Source organism: Astatotilapia calliptera, chromosome 3, assembly GCF_964374335.1.
Source record: "Astatotilapia calliptera chromosome 3, fAstCal68.1, whole genome shotgun sequence".
Lineage (NCBI taxonomy): Eukaryota > Metazoa > Chordata > Actinopteri > Cichliformes > Cichlidae > Astatotilapia > Astatotilapia calliptera.
In genome coordinates this window covers 56,694,110-56,710,404 of record NC_137424.1, presented here as the reverse complement: position 1 = coordinate 56,710,404, position 16,295 = coordinate 56,694,110, and the positions used below count along the sequence as shown (strand labels likewise).

General features: G+C 45.6%; 2 long non-coding RNA genes and 1 pseudogene across 3 annotated transcripts in view; 1 reads left to right on the top strand and 2 right to left on the bottom strand.

The window, feature by feature from the left end:
• LOC145425534 (uncharacterized) overlaps positions 1-16,295 on the top strand; it is a 273,752-nt gene that overhangs the window by 33,070 nt on the left and 224,387 nt on the right. The gene's annotated exons all lie outside the window — the stretch shown is intronic.
• The window catches only part of LOC145425529 (uncharacterized), a 37,311-nt gene that overhangs the window by 13,077 nt on the left and 7,939 nt on the right, over positions 1-16,295 (bottom strand). The gene's annotated exons all lie outside the window — the stretch shown is intronic.
• LOC145425516 (tripartite motif-containing protein 16-like) lies at positions 3,318-15,667 on the bottom strand (annotated as a pseudogene). The gene is made up of 2 exons (XR_013906225.1): positions 14,060-15,667; positions 3,318-4,008 (listed from the first exon to the last, which is right to left on the bottom strand). The product of XR_013906225.1 is annotated as a tripartite motif-containing protein 16-like (transcript).

Below are 16,295 nucleotides of genomic sequence, written 5' to 3'. Positions count from 1 at the left end.
TGGTGGTACCCAGGAAGCGGAATGAGTCCACAGAGGTGATGGGGGTGTCAGTCAGGATGATGGGGGGGAGTGGGGCTGTGTGCTTCCTGAAGTCCACAATAATCTCCACTGTCTTCTGGGCATTCAGCACCAGGTTGTTGTGGCTGCACCAAGACACCAGGCGTTCAACCTCCCTCCTGTAGGCAGACTCATCCCCGTCCGAGATGAGCCCAATAACGGTGGTGTCATCTGCAAACTTGATTAGCTTGTCAGACTGGTGGGTGGAGGTGCAGCAGTTGGTGTACAGGGAGAAGAGCAGAGGAGAAAGAACACAGCCCTGAGGGGAGCCGGTGCTGATGGTCCGAGAGTCCGAGACATTCTTTCCCAGCCTCACATGCTGCTTCCTGTCCGTCAGGAAGTCAGTGATCCACCGGCAGATGGGATCAGGCACATTCATCTGGGAAAGCTTGCCTCGGAGATGGTCTGGAAGGATGGTGTTGAAGGCAGAGCTGAAGTCCACAAACAGGATCCTGGCGTAGGTTCCTGGGGAGTCCAGATGCTGCAGGATGAAGTGTAGGGCCATGTTGATGGCGTCATCTACAGACCTGTTGGCTCTGTATGCAAACTGCAGGGGGTCCAGGAGGGGGGCCGTGAGGGTCTTGAGATGGGAGAGAACTAGGCGCTCGAATGACTTCATGACCACAGATGTCAGAGCCACGGGTCTGTAGTCATTTAGTCCAGTGATCCTAGGTTTCTTGGGGACAGGGATTATGGTAGAGGACTTGAAGCAGGCAGGCACATGACATGCCTGCAGTGAGGAGTTGAAAATGCCAGAAAACACTGGGGCCAGCTCGTTTGCACAGTGTCTGAGGGTGGCAGGAAACACACCGTCTGGGCCGGGAGCTTTTCGAGCATTCAGACTCTTAAACTGCTTCCTCACATCTGCTTCATGAATATGAAGAGTTGTGGTGGGAGGAGGTGGTGTGAAATCCTCTTTTGTGTGGGGTGAGGAGGGGGGTGTTGTAGGTGAACAGTTTGAAGGTGGTGATGGCTCTATGGAGGGGGGAGAGGTGAGGGAATTAGTGTCCAAAGTGCCTCTATTGTTGGGGCCGTTGGAGGTGTGAAGGCTGCCTGATGGCTCGTCAAAACGGCAGTAAAAGTCGTTGAGGGTGTTGGCCAAGAGCAAGTCATCAGTGGAGTGGGGGGTTTTAGGCTTGTAGTTCGTGATATTCCTAAAACCTTTCCACACAGAGGCCGAGTCATTCTCTGAGATCTGCTGCTGCATCTTCTCAGAGTGCTGATGTTTAGCAATGTCCACTTCTTTAGTGAACCTGTACTTGGCCTCTCTGTAGCAGTCCCTGTCTCCGCTTCTGAACGCCTTTCTCTTTTCCAGCCACAGCTTTTTGAGTTTAGGAGTAAACCAGGGTTTGTCATTGTTATAACTCACCCTGGTGCGTGATGGCACAATGCTGTCCTCACAGAAGTGGATATAGGAGGTGACAGTGTCCGTAAACTCGTCCAAGCTGTTAGAAGCAGCCTTCATTGTGTCCCAGTCTGTAGACTCTAAACACGTGCGAAGCTCCTCCACAGCCTCGTTGCTCCACAGTTTTTTAGTCCTCACGACAGGTTTGGAGAGCTTCAGCCTCTGTCTGTACGCGGGGATTAGGTGGATCATGACGTGGTCAGAAAGTCCGAGTGAAGCACGGGGCACCGCGCGATAGGCCCCGCTGATCGTGCTGTAACAGTGGTCCAATGTCCTCTCCTCTCTGGTCGGGCATTTAATATACTGCTTATATTTCGGAAGCTCATGGCTCAGATTGGCTTTGTTAAAGTCCCCAAGAGCAATGATGAGAGAGTCCGGGAATGTCCGCTCCATGTGGAGTATCTGCTCCGCGAGTGCGCACTGAGCTGCCTGCGCATCCGGGTCTGGCGGGATGTAAACAGCGGCCAGGATGAATGAAGCAAACTCCCGCGGAGAATAAAACGGTTTGCAGTGAATAAAAAGATATTCCAGAGAGGAAGAGCAGTGCTGAGCAATCACTGTCACATCTGTGCACCAGCCACTATTAATGTAGAAGCAGACACCTCCACCTTTGGTCTTACCAGAGAGAGAGGCCTGCCGGTCCGCGCGCAGCAGATGAAAGCCCTCCAGCTTGAGCGCGCAGTCCGGGATGTTCTCACTGAGCCACGACTCCGTGAAACATAAGACACAGGAGGAGGCAAAGTCTCTGTTCATGCTTCTCATCAGGGCCAGTTCGTCTATCTTATTCCCGAGTGAGCGTACATTGGAAAGAGCAAGCTCCCCGGAAGAGCAGTTCGCAGTCCGCGTCTCCTCAGACGCACGAGTGCGCCGGCTCGCTTCCCTCTCTTTCGGCGTCTCACTTTCCTGATCAGGGTCTGCAGTAAATCTGCCGCAGATGCGACAAATATTGGAAATAAATCCACAGGTGTTGTAGTCCTGTAGTTAAGAAGCTCTTCTCTGGTGTAAGAATATCCAGAGGAGTGCCCGGACACAGAAGAAATGCACAAAAGGAAAACAGAAGTAACGCACTGAAGCACCAGGGCATCCATACGTGGCGCCATCTTGGAACAGTTCCGCCATCTTGGAACTCAAATCAAATACAACAAATTCAACATTCATAGAAAAAAATCCAACCCTGCAGGGATCAAACATCTGATCAAACACCAGGGTTGGACACAGACTTTCTAATCTGACATCACAAAGTTATTCTGAAGCTGTAAATCTAATTAAACTCTCCAAAACTACTAAGAGAAAACCCTTAAAAGGTTCAGTGATAGAAGAAAAATCCTTTACATATAAAATCAACAGAGGTTCCTGATAAATAGACTAATAAACAGAGAATAGCTGAACAGTTTCTGTGACACAGACGTAAAAATGCATAAATGCTCCATGATTTTCATTTCTATCCATCATCTTGAACACTGACTATAAATGTGTTCACTTCACTATTGTGTGATTTGGTTTCTTCACGTGTCTCCTTCAGTGCAAATAAAGGACTGTTAGAGTGTGTGCTGTGTGTTTGTCTGAAGCATGACAATCCTTTCCAACAAGTATTTCCAGCTGTTTGTCTCCACTCTGCACTTTAGTCTTTCTTCCTGTCATGTCTGTGTTTGTCCACCAGGTGTCTCCCTCAGCTCATTTTCTCCAAATCAGAAGCTTCAGATTTGTGGAGACGCTCTGCCTGCCAGACACAGCTCAGGGCAAAGACACATGTCTATCCTCCACAATATACAGGCCTGTATCATTTAGTGTCTGTATTTAAATGTATAAATGATCAAGTGTGATCAAACTTGCATCTGAAAAATTATATTAAATGTCAAACATTAAGTATTTAATTTTTGTTACATTTTAAAGGTTCAAACCTCAAACACATTAAGTTTACAGTCATATATGATCAAGAAAATCAACAATCTTCACATTTCAGAAACTGGAACCAGCTTTAAATGTGACTAAAATAATGATAAAACAATCAATTCTCTAATCATTGACTAACTGATGAATCACTGCAGCTCCAATATATTGTTGCATTTGACAACCCACTACAGCAACTACAGAATAAAAGCACTAACCAGACTGATGACAGATTTCAAACATGCTGAATATGAAGAGTAGTATCATTTAAACTCACATGATTATCAGCCATAAGAACAAATTCAGATTTATATTGATGTAAGGTATATAAATGTAAGTACAGTTTGAATCAGTGCAATATTATTTTCACACATCAATGGACCACTGAACTTCTCAGCTTCTAAAATGTAAAGCCTCATTTAGAAACTACACAAGTACATATAATGGTCAGGGATCAACATGAACCTGTCTTCTCTATTTGACTTTAATCAACTCTGCAGTGACTCCATCTCCATAAAGCCAAAGTCCAGCATAGAGCGGCTGAGTGAATGTGGTCTGGACTCTGTGGAGGAGAGTCATGGTTTCAGAGACGCTGTAGAAAGACAGAATACCTGCTCTGTGATCCAGGTACACTCCTACTCTGGAGGACCGAGGACCTGAGAGGTCAGTGTGGACATCGCTGTGAATAAATATATATCTGTTTGTGTTACAATATAATGCCCATTTATTGCCCGTCCCTGCTCTGCTGATATTCTTGTATGCGACTGCTACACGAACTTCTCCCCCTCTCCACTCCACCTCCCAGTAACAACGTCCCGTCAGACTCTCTCTACTCAGGACCTGATAACATCCAGTGAATCTGTCTGGATGATCAGAATAAGACTGTTGTTGTTCCATAACTGTTACTTTTCTGTTCCCCTCAGGAAGATCCTTGGATCTTCTTCTAGGATGGCCCAGCTTGTGTTTCTTTAATGGAGCTGCATCATAGTGAGGTTGGAGGAGGATAATGATCCTAAACATACAGATAAGGCAACCACTGACATGATGCTTATGTTGCATTTAAGTTTATGTTCATTTGGTGACGGACGGAAGTGATGTTGTAGGTGACGTCAGACGCCGGAGATTTTGGCGGAGAAAAAGCAAATGGTAGCATAGAGTTTAACAAAGGTTTTCCAAGCTTCAGTATTACCAAATATACTAATCAATTGTCATATAACTAACAACATCTGTTTTATCATCTCTAACACCCTGGAGGACAACGGGGAGAGTTTAGACGCTCTCCAAGATTACATCGACCGCTGTTTTCAAGATTTAGTAATGCATAAGGCCCAGAGTGCATCTTCCCCGGCCAAAATCGAGACGCCGTCATCGAAGAGAAGTCGCCAGGCAGACTCCCCCGGTACAACATCGCCTGCCGGCAAAGACATCGCAGAAATCCTGGAGTCAATCGACAAGCGATTGTCCAGTTTCGATGCGAGGCTGTCCCTGGTGGAGATTTTACACCGGGAATTTAAATCTCTGAGAGAATCCCTGGAATTCAGCCAGCGGCAGGTGGAAACGCTTGCCGCTGAAAATGCCACGCTACGGGAGTCGGTTAAATCTCTCACCGATAACGTGACCCAGCTAAACATTGAAAATAAAAAAATAAAAGAGTCCGTTATCGATCTACAAGCCCGTAGCATGAGAGATAATCTTGTGTTTTCTGGTATTCCAGAAACTGCCGGAGAGGACGCAGAGGCAACGGTGAAAAGCTTCATTAAAATCCACCTGAAGCTGCCGGAGGACACCGTAAAGAACATCGACTTCGATAGAGTACATCGCTTGGGGGGCGCGCGGTCGCGGACCGGGAGACCACGGCCTATTGTGGCCAAATTCAGTCAATTCAAACAGAAGGAACAGGTGAAGAGTCGCGGCAGAGAGCTGAAAGGAACGGACTTCAGCGTGAACGACCAGTTCCCCAAAGAGATCCTGGAACGACGCAAGGTCCTGTTCCCAGTTCGACGTAGCTTTATCCAGAAAGGCTCCCGTGCTGTCATCGCTGTGGACCGGCTCTACGTGGACGGACAGCTGTACCGCGACCCCGGCACCACACCGTGGTTATACTGACTGCACTCCAGATAAGAACCCGCTACACTCTTTTCTTATTCATTCACACTTTCTCCTTTAAAATGTGTTTAACCTAGTAATATCAGTAGGATGTCATAGCAGATATAACACCGTCACCCTCCGTCATTGCTTTAATTGGAATGTTTCCGTTTCGTTTCCTTTTTTTTGTTGTCGCTCACAGTTCATGTGGTTTCTTTCTTTCTCTTGTCTTTCACTGCTGTGGTCACCTACTTCCCCACTCACCTACAAACAACACCCTCTATTTCTCCATATTTTCACAACACGATCACGCAAACACATCAGCTCAACGGCAGCACATTCACAACAGCCTCACAGCACGCACAGACTTGCAGGACACATAAGCAAGCCACGCTTGTTCATATTAGTGAATATTCACACACATAGTCAGACTTATGGAGTCTCTCACCACACTTCTTTTTCTCTTTCTATTTACAAACAAGGGATGTTTCCATATTCTCTCCACCTGTCTAAACGAAACACCCAGCATACATCATTAGACATACACACACAATTAAGGGCATGCTGAGGTTTGTCACATGGAATGTAAATGGAGCTGGCACCAGAGGAAAGAGGTTAAAAATATTTAACCAGCTTAAAAAACTACAGGCAGATGTTGTTTTATTACAAGAAACTCACAGACCTGTCACAGGTTTAAATGAACTTAAAACACCTGAGTTTCCTAACGTGTTTGCAGCCGGTTATAATTCTAGACAACGGGGAGTAGCAATTTTAATACATAAAAATGTTAATTTTACAGTACTCGATACAGTTATAGATCCAGAGGGTAGATTTCTAATTATTAAACTATCAATATTGAACAAAAAACTATGTATTGTTAGTATATATGGTCCAAATGTTGATGAACCCTCATTCTTCCACGGTTTTTTTAGTGCACTCTCTGAACACCTTGATTGCACACTCATTCTTGGCGGTGACCTCAACCTTGGACTAAATGAAGAAATGGATAGGCTCAACACAACAGGAACTCAGCGTAATTGGCAGTCCACAAATATAATCAAACAGTATATGAACGACTTTGGTCTTTGCGATGCATGGCGCTCTCTTCACCCCACCAGTAAGGAATATACTTTTTTCTCGCATGTTCATCACTCTTACTCTCGTCTGGATTATTTTTTGGTCAGCAGCTCACTGCTGTGTGACATTTCAGACACTGAGATTCATCCTATAGCTGTCAGCGATCATGCTCCCGTATCCTTAACACTAATACACAAGAATAATACTACGCCAAGTAAAAACTGGAGATTTAATATATCACTACTTAAAGATGAAGACTTTATTAAATACTTTAAAAAGGAATGGACTTCATATTTAGACTTTAATGACACTCCCGGAATATCTGCTTCTGTTCTATGGGAAGCAGGGAAAGCTGTGATGAGAGGTAAAATAATTTCTTTCTCATCACACAAAAAGAAAGAAGAAAACAAAAATATTCAGGAATTAGAAAAAAACATCAAATCACTAGAAGAAGCCTACACGTCCCACCAAGATCAGGAAACATTGAACAAAATATGCAAAACAAAACTAGAATTAAATGAAACTATTAATAAAAAAACACAATTCCTTATACAAAGACTTCGCTTGCAGAATTTTGAACACAGTAACAAATCAGGTCGATTTCTAGCTAACCAGCTAAAAATAAATAAAGAAAAAATAACTATATGTGCTGCTAAAGATTTATCGGGGAACACAATATATGATCCTGGAAGAATAAACAACATTTTTAGGGATTTCTATGAAACTTTATACTCACCACAAATAAACCCATCTAAAAATGAAATTGATCTGTTTCTTGACAACGTAACTCTTCCAAAATTACTAGACAGTCAAGCAATGGAACTGGATTCGCCACTGACGCCAAGTGAACTCCAGGAAGCCCTGATAAGTATGCCCAATAATAAGGCTCCAGGTCCAGACGGCTTCCCTGCAGAATTCTACAAAGAATTCTGGACAATTTTGGCACCAGTATTCCACAGCATGTTGCAGGAAATCGAGGAAAAGGGCAGACTACCACCAAATATGAATTCTGCCAACATTAGTCTCCTGCTAAAACCAGGCAAAGACCCTTTATTTCCCTCAAGCTATCGTCCAATTTCTCTCTTAAATGTAGACCTTAAAATAATCTGCAAAGCTCTCTCAAAGAGATTAGAGAAAATGACCCCCCTCTTAATTCATCCTGACCAAACTGGTTTCATAAAAGGTCGGCACTCCTCAACAAACACTCGTAGATTACTTAATTTAATAGACTACTCATACGATAAAAACATCGAAGCCATAATATTATCTCTAGATGCAGAAAAAGCATTTGACAGAGTTAATTGGAAATTTTTATTCGCAACTTTACACAAATTTGGTTTTGGAAACTCTTTCATAAACTGGATAAGAATATTATACAATTCCCCAACGGCTCGTATCAGAACAAATGACCAGACATCCTCCAGCTTCTGTCTCCTGAGGGGCACCAGACAGGGATGCCCACTCTCCCCCTCACTTTTTGCAATTTTTATCGAACCTCTAGCAGCAGCATTTAGACAGGCTACAACAATTAAGGGCATAAAATGTAAGAACATAGAACATAAAATCAGTCTCTATGCGGATGATGTGTTGCTTTTTCTGCAAAACACACAAACCAACCTCTCTGAGGTAATTACTTTAATAAACTGGTTTTCAAGAGTTTCAGATTATTCAATTAACTGGCCAAAATCTACAGTTCTCCCCATTAACTGCTCCTTCCATAATTCTTCCTCTGCCCCACTGCAATCCGGAAATATTAAATATTTAGGTATTAATATCTCTCCTAAGCTTTCAGACTTAACTAAACTAAACCACATCCCACTTCTAAAGAAAGTAGAAGGCGATCTGACTAGATGGAAATCTTTACCCATACCACTCATGGGAAGGGTCACCACTATAAAAATGATGATCTTGCCAAAAATAAATTACTTATTTTTGATGATCCCTAACAAACCATCACAAGATTGGTTCAGATCTCTGGATTCATATATTTCCAAATTCCTTTGGAAAGATAAACCCCCGCGTATTAGCTTAAAAACGCTACAAAGAACCAAGGATAGAGGAGGATTAGATCTGCCTAATTTTCACCAATACTTCTTAGCCAACAGGCTTCAGTTCATCTCAGAATGGTTAAAACATACCTTCTTAGTTGAGCCCTGGCTAGATGTTGAACAGGCACTATGCAAGGATCTAGAGATTTCAGACCTACCATTTATTAGCTCAAACATCAAAAGACATGAATGCTTTAAAAGTATCAACATCAGCTTTTCTCTAACAGCATGGTGGGAGTTTCTAAAAATAACGGAGTCTTCATTAATTCCATGCAAACGTACACCTATCTGGAATAACCCTGACATATTACAAAACAATAATATGATTAATTTCCCAGAATGGAGTTGTAAAGGAATTAAATACTTAGAACATATATTAGAGGGAACAGAATTTATTCCATTTGACAGACTAGTTGAACAATATGGGATCAACAAGACAAGGTTTTTAGAATATCAACAAATTAAATCCATAGTAAAAAAGAAATTTAACCTCAGTCAAGTTGAATTACAAACACCACTAAGTGCGGCACATTTTCTTACTCTTAAATCCCCCAAATTATTATCTAAAATATACAGAACACTTTCTAAATTAGATGAATCAATATCCCTTCCTACTGCAAAGTGGGAAGCAGATTTATCAGTCAACCTAGACCAAAACTTCTGGTCTCAGATTTGCTTAAAAACTTTTAAATTAATTAAAAATCCCAGTCTGCAATTAATACAATACAAAATACTTCATAGAGTGCACTATACAGGTCATCGGATGTTCAAGATGGGCTTTACATCTTCCAACAACTGCTCACACTGTCAAGGCAATACACCAGACAATTACATCCACGCTCTTTGGTTCTGTCCACCAGTGCAAAAGTTTTGGCGCGAGATATGTGAAGACTTATCAAAATGTCTGAAATGTAACATTCCAACCGCCCCCTTAGTGTGTTTGTTGGGCAGCTTAGATAATGTCACTTCAGAAAAGAATATAGCCCATATGATCTTCACTGCCCTATGCATAGCCAAGAAAACAGTCCTCATGAACTGGAAAAATAAAAATAATCTTAATTCTAACCAATATAGAAATTATCTATTAGATTACATTAGTCTTGACACAGCCTCTGCCACCACATCAGATCAATTGCTCTGGGCCCCTTTTATCAGCTCCATCACCTAGTGGGGGTGGGGGGTCATAGTTTGGTCCCGCCTTCACTGTTGTGATTGGTGAGGGGGTAGGGACAGGCTTAGGGCGTCGGGGGGTTCCCGGGAGGCATCTTCCTTGGGGGGCTCAACCCGGGGTAGCGGTCACGTCCGGTTGAGGGCTCTGTTGGCTCTCAGGTGACTGTTTCCTCGCGGCTGCGTGCAGCGGGGCTAGGGGAGGGTCTGTGCTGACGGACGCGGGTTACTGACCTGGCAACCTGGCTGCCCCTGGGTGGGTCCGGGATGGGCGTGAGGTTCTGGGGGCGCTCCGTCTCTGGGCTGGGGCCCGGGCCGGGCCTCGGGGGCTCGGGTCCTGGTTGGTGTGTTGCCGGGGTTGTGGGCGGGTGGGTGCATGGGGGCCCGGCCCTGGAGCAGGGTGCCGCCAGTGCATCGAGCCGCCTGGGGGGCTCTTCAACTGGTGGGGGGGATGGTCACATCTTGCAGGAGCTTTCTTCTCTCAGGAACTCTCTGCAGGAGGGGGAGATACAGGAGAGGTGGAGGAAGATCTCAGCCTGGGCGTTTACCGTCTTATGTAGTCTGGAAGATGTGTGGTTGGTGGGGTGGGTGCAGTTTTCTCTGTGGTGGGGTTGGGTGGACTGTCCAGGGCTCTGTGGAGCCGGGGGGCGCTACTGCACTGGGCCCCGGTCTGATGGGCCTGGGCCCCCCTTCCCTGGCGGGTCGCGGAGGGTGGGAGTGCCTACTGGGGTCAGCGGGGGAGCTGGCCCCAGGGAGGGGTTACCTGCCCCTCCCTTCCTTCCCTCCCCATCTCCAGCTGCCTCCCTCTTCCCGCTCCTCCACAACCACCCACACATGCAGGGCCTTGGAGTGGGGGTATGTCACCAGGGTGCAGAGGAGGCTACCCCCCCCCCCCCCCCCCCCCCCGTCCCCTTCTGGCTGCCTCTGCCTCAATTTTATCCCACAACTTAGACATTCACATTATTCACACTCTCATTACACATACATATAGGATCTTGGGGGTGGGCACAATCACGGAGTCCAAATCACCATCAGGGTGTATACCTCACCCCTGACGTCGTTGCCCACCTCTCAATTTTAAATACACTTAGTCATTGAGGGTTAGCAGGAGGGACTATGCGCTTACCTGCTGCTCCTTGGCAGGTAGCTCCATGCCCTCCTGGGTTTTAATTGCACCTTAGAACACATATGCATCAACACTACAATGAGCGGGTGGAGGGAGGTTTGGAGTCTTCTCCCACCCCCATTCTCTGCGGCCTGCTGGAGCGGGAGGGCTAGTAGGAGGAGTTGGCCGTCCGACTGCGGTCTGGGGTGTGGGGCCTCCCTGCTGCTGCGGAGTCGGGGTGGTCTGCCTCTCCCCACCGCAGGGAAAAGGGTAACACCACCTGGGTCTGGGTGCAATTCCCCCCTCCAGGGGCAAGGGTACCTAGACCCGGTTTGTAGAGTACGCTTGGGGAGTGTGATTGTGTGTACAGCGTCTCTTTATGTCTGTCTCCACGTTGGTTGAGTGTGGAGTGAGTGCATATGAGAGCATGAGGGTGGGAATGGATGTTTGTGTCGGGAATGGATGTTTGTGTCTGTGTGTGCCTGTATGTCTGTGTCTATATGTCAGGTTGGGTATCAGACGCCACCTCTCTGGGGACACCTCAGGCCCTCCAAGGTTTGGAGGCCTATCTCCACCCACCACCACTTCCCCTGCCGGTGGCGGACTCCCTCAGGTGTCGGTGTGTTGGTGGTTCTTTGTGTCTGGGGGTGGGCGTCCGGGTACACACCGGCTCACTCCTTGGCGGCCGCTTGTCGGGGCCTGGGGCCTGGGGCTCGTTCGGGCCCCTTTGGAGGTGGGGTGCCCCCGGCCTCTCGGCCTAGGGCTCGGTCACTCAGGCGCAGCTGGGTGCCGGCGGAGCTCACGGGCGCGTCACTGCAACTCCCCCTGACTTCTGCTCCGCGGCTGCTGGGCGAGCCCTCATCTGGGACTCTCCTCAGCTCTTACTGGGACAGTGGCGCGGCTGCCCCTCTGTTGGTCTTCCATGGTCTCTTGTGTTCTGGGGGCCTCTGGATGTCTGGAGTTTTGATCTCCTCCATACCCGCTTCACACCCTGGAGGACGGGGCTGTGGCCCCCCCACACTCCCTAGCAGATCATTACATGGAGAAACCTTTGGAATGCAAGCATGCTGATCCACACAGGTATGCACACATGGGTATTCACAGACGCGGACTAAAGCTTTCTTGGCTGCTGCCTCAAAGCACACTGTGCGCTGTCTATCTTGCGTGCTGCACAATATCGTTTATTACTTAGTAAATACTGATATCTATGACTAGTTTATTGTGATGGTATGGTGCTTTGTTTTCTCTATTATTATGTTGCTCTTTGTTGTTTGCTGTCTCCTCTGTTTGTTTTTGTTTGTTTGTTTGTTTGTTTTTTTTCTCCATACAGGTGACCCAGGAGTTTTTTTTTTTTTTTTTTTTGTCTCTCTTCCCCCCCCTTCTCACCGTCTCTTCTCCCCTTTGGTTTTCTTTCTTTCTCTCCCCCTCTCTCTCTCATTCATTCCCCCTGTCCTATTTATTAAAAAAAAAAAAAAAAAAAAAAATTACAAAGGATGAACTGAAGCTCTGCCATCACGTAATGTCGCATACTGCTGTTTCTGATGTCATTTAGAAAAAGAAAAAAAAAAAAAAAAAAAAAAAGTTTATGTTCATTTCAATTGTTTCTCTTCTTCAAACACCATCAAAGGTGAGAGGGTGCAGCAGGTGTAGTAGTTGGTATATGAGACAGTAAACAAATTAAAGAGTTTTCAAAAACATTCATCTCCACAAAAATGTGATTCATGCTTAATAAGAGTGAAAAAAGAAACTCTGACTCCTTTAAAAGTATTTTTCTGTTATTACGGTCGAGTTGATCACAACAATCATCTTGAGCAGGGACGTGGCTAAATACAGGTATGTATTAATATTAACCCTTTAGGTTCAAGGTTCAAGGTTCTTTATTTGTCACATGCATAGTTATACAAGTATAACACACAGTGGAAGAACGTTTTATATATATATATATATATATATATATATATATATATATATATATATATATATATATAGTATATACATTGGGTGAATGTGCAGTAGTAGCAGCAAGCAGGTGAATTCTGTACATTAATATGAATAGACATCTGACTATTTTACAGGATAGACAATATAAACATATTTAAAATTAAAGGAATTTGGAATGTACATTGTGCCTTGGTTTAGTGTCTGGAAGAGAGTCCTGTCTCAGTCAATTATAGATGATGTGAGAGGGCGGGTGTGTGTGTTTAGGGCCCGGATGGCTTGGGGATAGAAGCTCCTCTTGAGTCTCTCTGTTCTTGCCCGGATGATGTGGAACCTTCTACCAGATTGCAGGAGTTGGAACAGTTTGTTGCCAGGATGGGACGGGTCCTTCAGTATCTGCGCTGCTCTAGTCCGGCATCTCCTGGTGTAGGTGTCCTGAAGCGGGGGGAGAGCAATCCTGCAGCAGCGTTCTGCTGTACGGATCACTCTCTGGAGAGCTTTTTGGTCCTTCACACAGCTGTTCCCAAACCACGATTTCATGTTCTGTGTGAGGATGCTCTCCACAGCGCCTGTATAGAAAATCCTGAGGATCTTTGGAGAGACCCTGAACTTCCTCAGTTGTCGTAGGTGGTACAGGCAATGCCTAGCCTTTTTGGTCTGGACCTGAATGTGGGTAGACCATGTCAGGTCTGAGGAGATGTGGACACCAAGATACTTGAAGGACTGCGCCCTCTCCACTGGAGCTCCATTGATGATAATGGGCTTGTAGTCTCTGTGCTGACTCCTTCTGAAGTCCACCACCAGCTCCTTGGTCTTGCTGACGTTCAGCTGGAGGTGGTTGTCCTGGCACCACGATGCCAGATTCTTCACTTCATCCATGTAGGCCGCCTCATCGTTGTTGGAGATGGCACCCAACACCCCTGTGTCGTCACCAAACTTCACAATGGTGTTGGAGCCATGGGTGGCCATCAGGCAACGCACCGCCTGACCTTTCAATCCACCGTTAAAGGTCGCCATCACCGACTGCCACCTCTGCAAACACCCATCGTTTGGCTGATTACCTCGATAAGCCAAGCTCACTTCCAAAATCAACCTGTCGTCTCTATTTGACTTTAATCAACTCTGCAGTGGCTCCATCAGAGTGACAAAACCGAATTCCAGCATAGAGCGGCTGAGTGAATGTGGTCTGGACTCTGTGGAGGAGAGTCATGGTTTCAGAGACGCTGTAGAAAGACAAAATACCTGCTCTGTGATCCAGGTACACTCCTACTCTGGAGGACCGAGGACCTGAGAGGACAGTTCGGACATTGTTGTGAAGAAATATATATCTGTTTGTGTCACAATATAATGCCCAAGATTTGTCATTGTATCCAAATATACACTCATATGAGCTCCCTGTTCTGCTGATATTCTTGTATGTGACTGCTACACAAACGTCTCCCCCTCTCCACTCCACCTCCCAGTAACAACGTCCACTCAGACTCTCTCTACTCAGGACCTGAAAATATTCAGTGAATCTGTCTGGATGATCAGAATAAGACTGTTGTTGGTACATAAATGTTACTTTTCTGTTCCCCTCAGATAATAACAGACATCTGTGTGCTGTGTTTGGATCCAGTGTGATTTCATGTGAATATTTTAGGAATCCAGCTCTGGTCTTTGGCTCTGCTGGTGACAGTAAAACATCCTCTTCAGTGACTGTCAGTGAGATGTTTGTCCATTCCTCTCTCAGAATGTCCTGTAGTTTATCTCTGGTCTCTGACACAGCTGCTGTCACATCCTCAAAGTAGCTCAGAGGACGAATATTGATGCTGGATGAGTGTGTAGACTCACTGAGTGCTGACAGTGAGGGGTAGTTGTGTAGAAACTGGTTGTGATCCTCTGTGTGTGAGAGCTGCTCCAGCTCGCCGTCTTTCCTCTTCAGCTCAGCGATCTCCTGCTCCAGCTTCTCCTGAAGCTCTTTGACTCGACTCACTTCAGTTTCCTGCTGGGATCTGACCTGCTGCTTCACATCAGAGCTTCTTTTCTGGATGAGACGGATCAGCTCAGTGAACATCTTCTCACTGTCCTCCACTGCTTTATCAGCAGAGCCATTGATGGCCTCCACCTCCTGTTGAAGCAGCTTCACATCTTTCTCTCGCTCCTGGATTCTCTGCTGGATGTTTAGTCGTCTCACCTCGAGCTCCTTCTGCTTCTCAGTCCTTTCTGCTGCAGCTGGGACTGTTTCATGGCCTTTATGTTCATCCATTGTGCAGAGATAACAGATACTCTGCTGATCAGTACGACAGAAAATCTTCATCACCTCATCATGACGAGAGCAGATTTTCTCCTGGAGCTTCACAGAAGTTTTAACCAGCGTATGCTTTTTAAAAGTTTGAGAGTCATAGTGAGGTTGGAGGTGTTTCTCACAGTAAGAGGCCAGACAGACTAAACAGGACTTGATGGCTTTCAGTTTCCTCCCAGTGCAGACATCACAGGCCACATCTTCAGGTCCAGCATAGCAGTGATCAGCTGAAGCATGCTTGGAGTCCAGTCTTCTTCAGCTGCTCCACTAAAGCTGCTAACATGGTGTTTTTCTCCAGGAGAGGCCTCGGTGTGAAAGTCTTCCTGCACTGAGGGCAGCTGTGGATTCCCTTCCTGTCCTCTTCATCCCAGAAACTTTTAATACAGTTCCTGCAGTAGCTGTGTCCACAGGCTGTAGTCACCGGATCCTTCAGTAGATCCAAACAGATGGAACAAGAGAAGGTTTCTCGGTCCAGCTGAACTCCTTTCTGTGCCATTTCTCCTCTCAGTGTCAGTGACTGTGTGAGTTTCTCTTCCTTATAACTGAAACTAGTCTGAGCTCTGATCTCAACAACATGTTTCTGCAGTGAATGGAGCCTGTCAGCTCTTACACGTCACCACATGTCTTGTTTATCAGGCTGTGTCTCATTCCAGGAAGAGGAGCGGTTCGAGAGCGATACTGTGTGTTTAACCCTTTTTATTTACAGCAGATCACAGAGCTTGTGTCAGCTCAGCTATCAGAATCAAACAGTGAAGCTGACCTGTGTAAGTCAGCAGGTCAGACAGTATGTTAATGTGGGGAAATCTACAAAGCAGTAATGAACTTTTCACAAACCACATTTAATACAAATCTATGATACGTCCATAAGTCTGCACCGTCTGAAACCTCCTCACATTTCAGCCCTCATTTCTCATCATATTGTAATCTACAGTTATTTATGGTTCAGTGAGTGTTGCTTGGAGTTTCCAGCTTCTGAGAGCATTATTTACATCACTGAAGTATTTATGATTCCCCTGGTATAAAAAAGCTTCACAGTAAAATCTCATCTTTGTAACATTCACACTGAAACATGTTTACTATACTGCATGATAAAGACAGCTGAACACGACGTCCCCAGAAACATGTTTTATTATCAGAAACAGACAAAAAGAATCAGCTTTCCTGCCCTACAGTTTGATGGTTCAAAAGCACGAAGGACAAAAAATGTAAAGAAATGTAAGAATGTCCTCTCCTCATCCT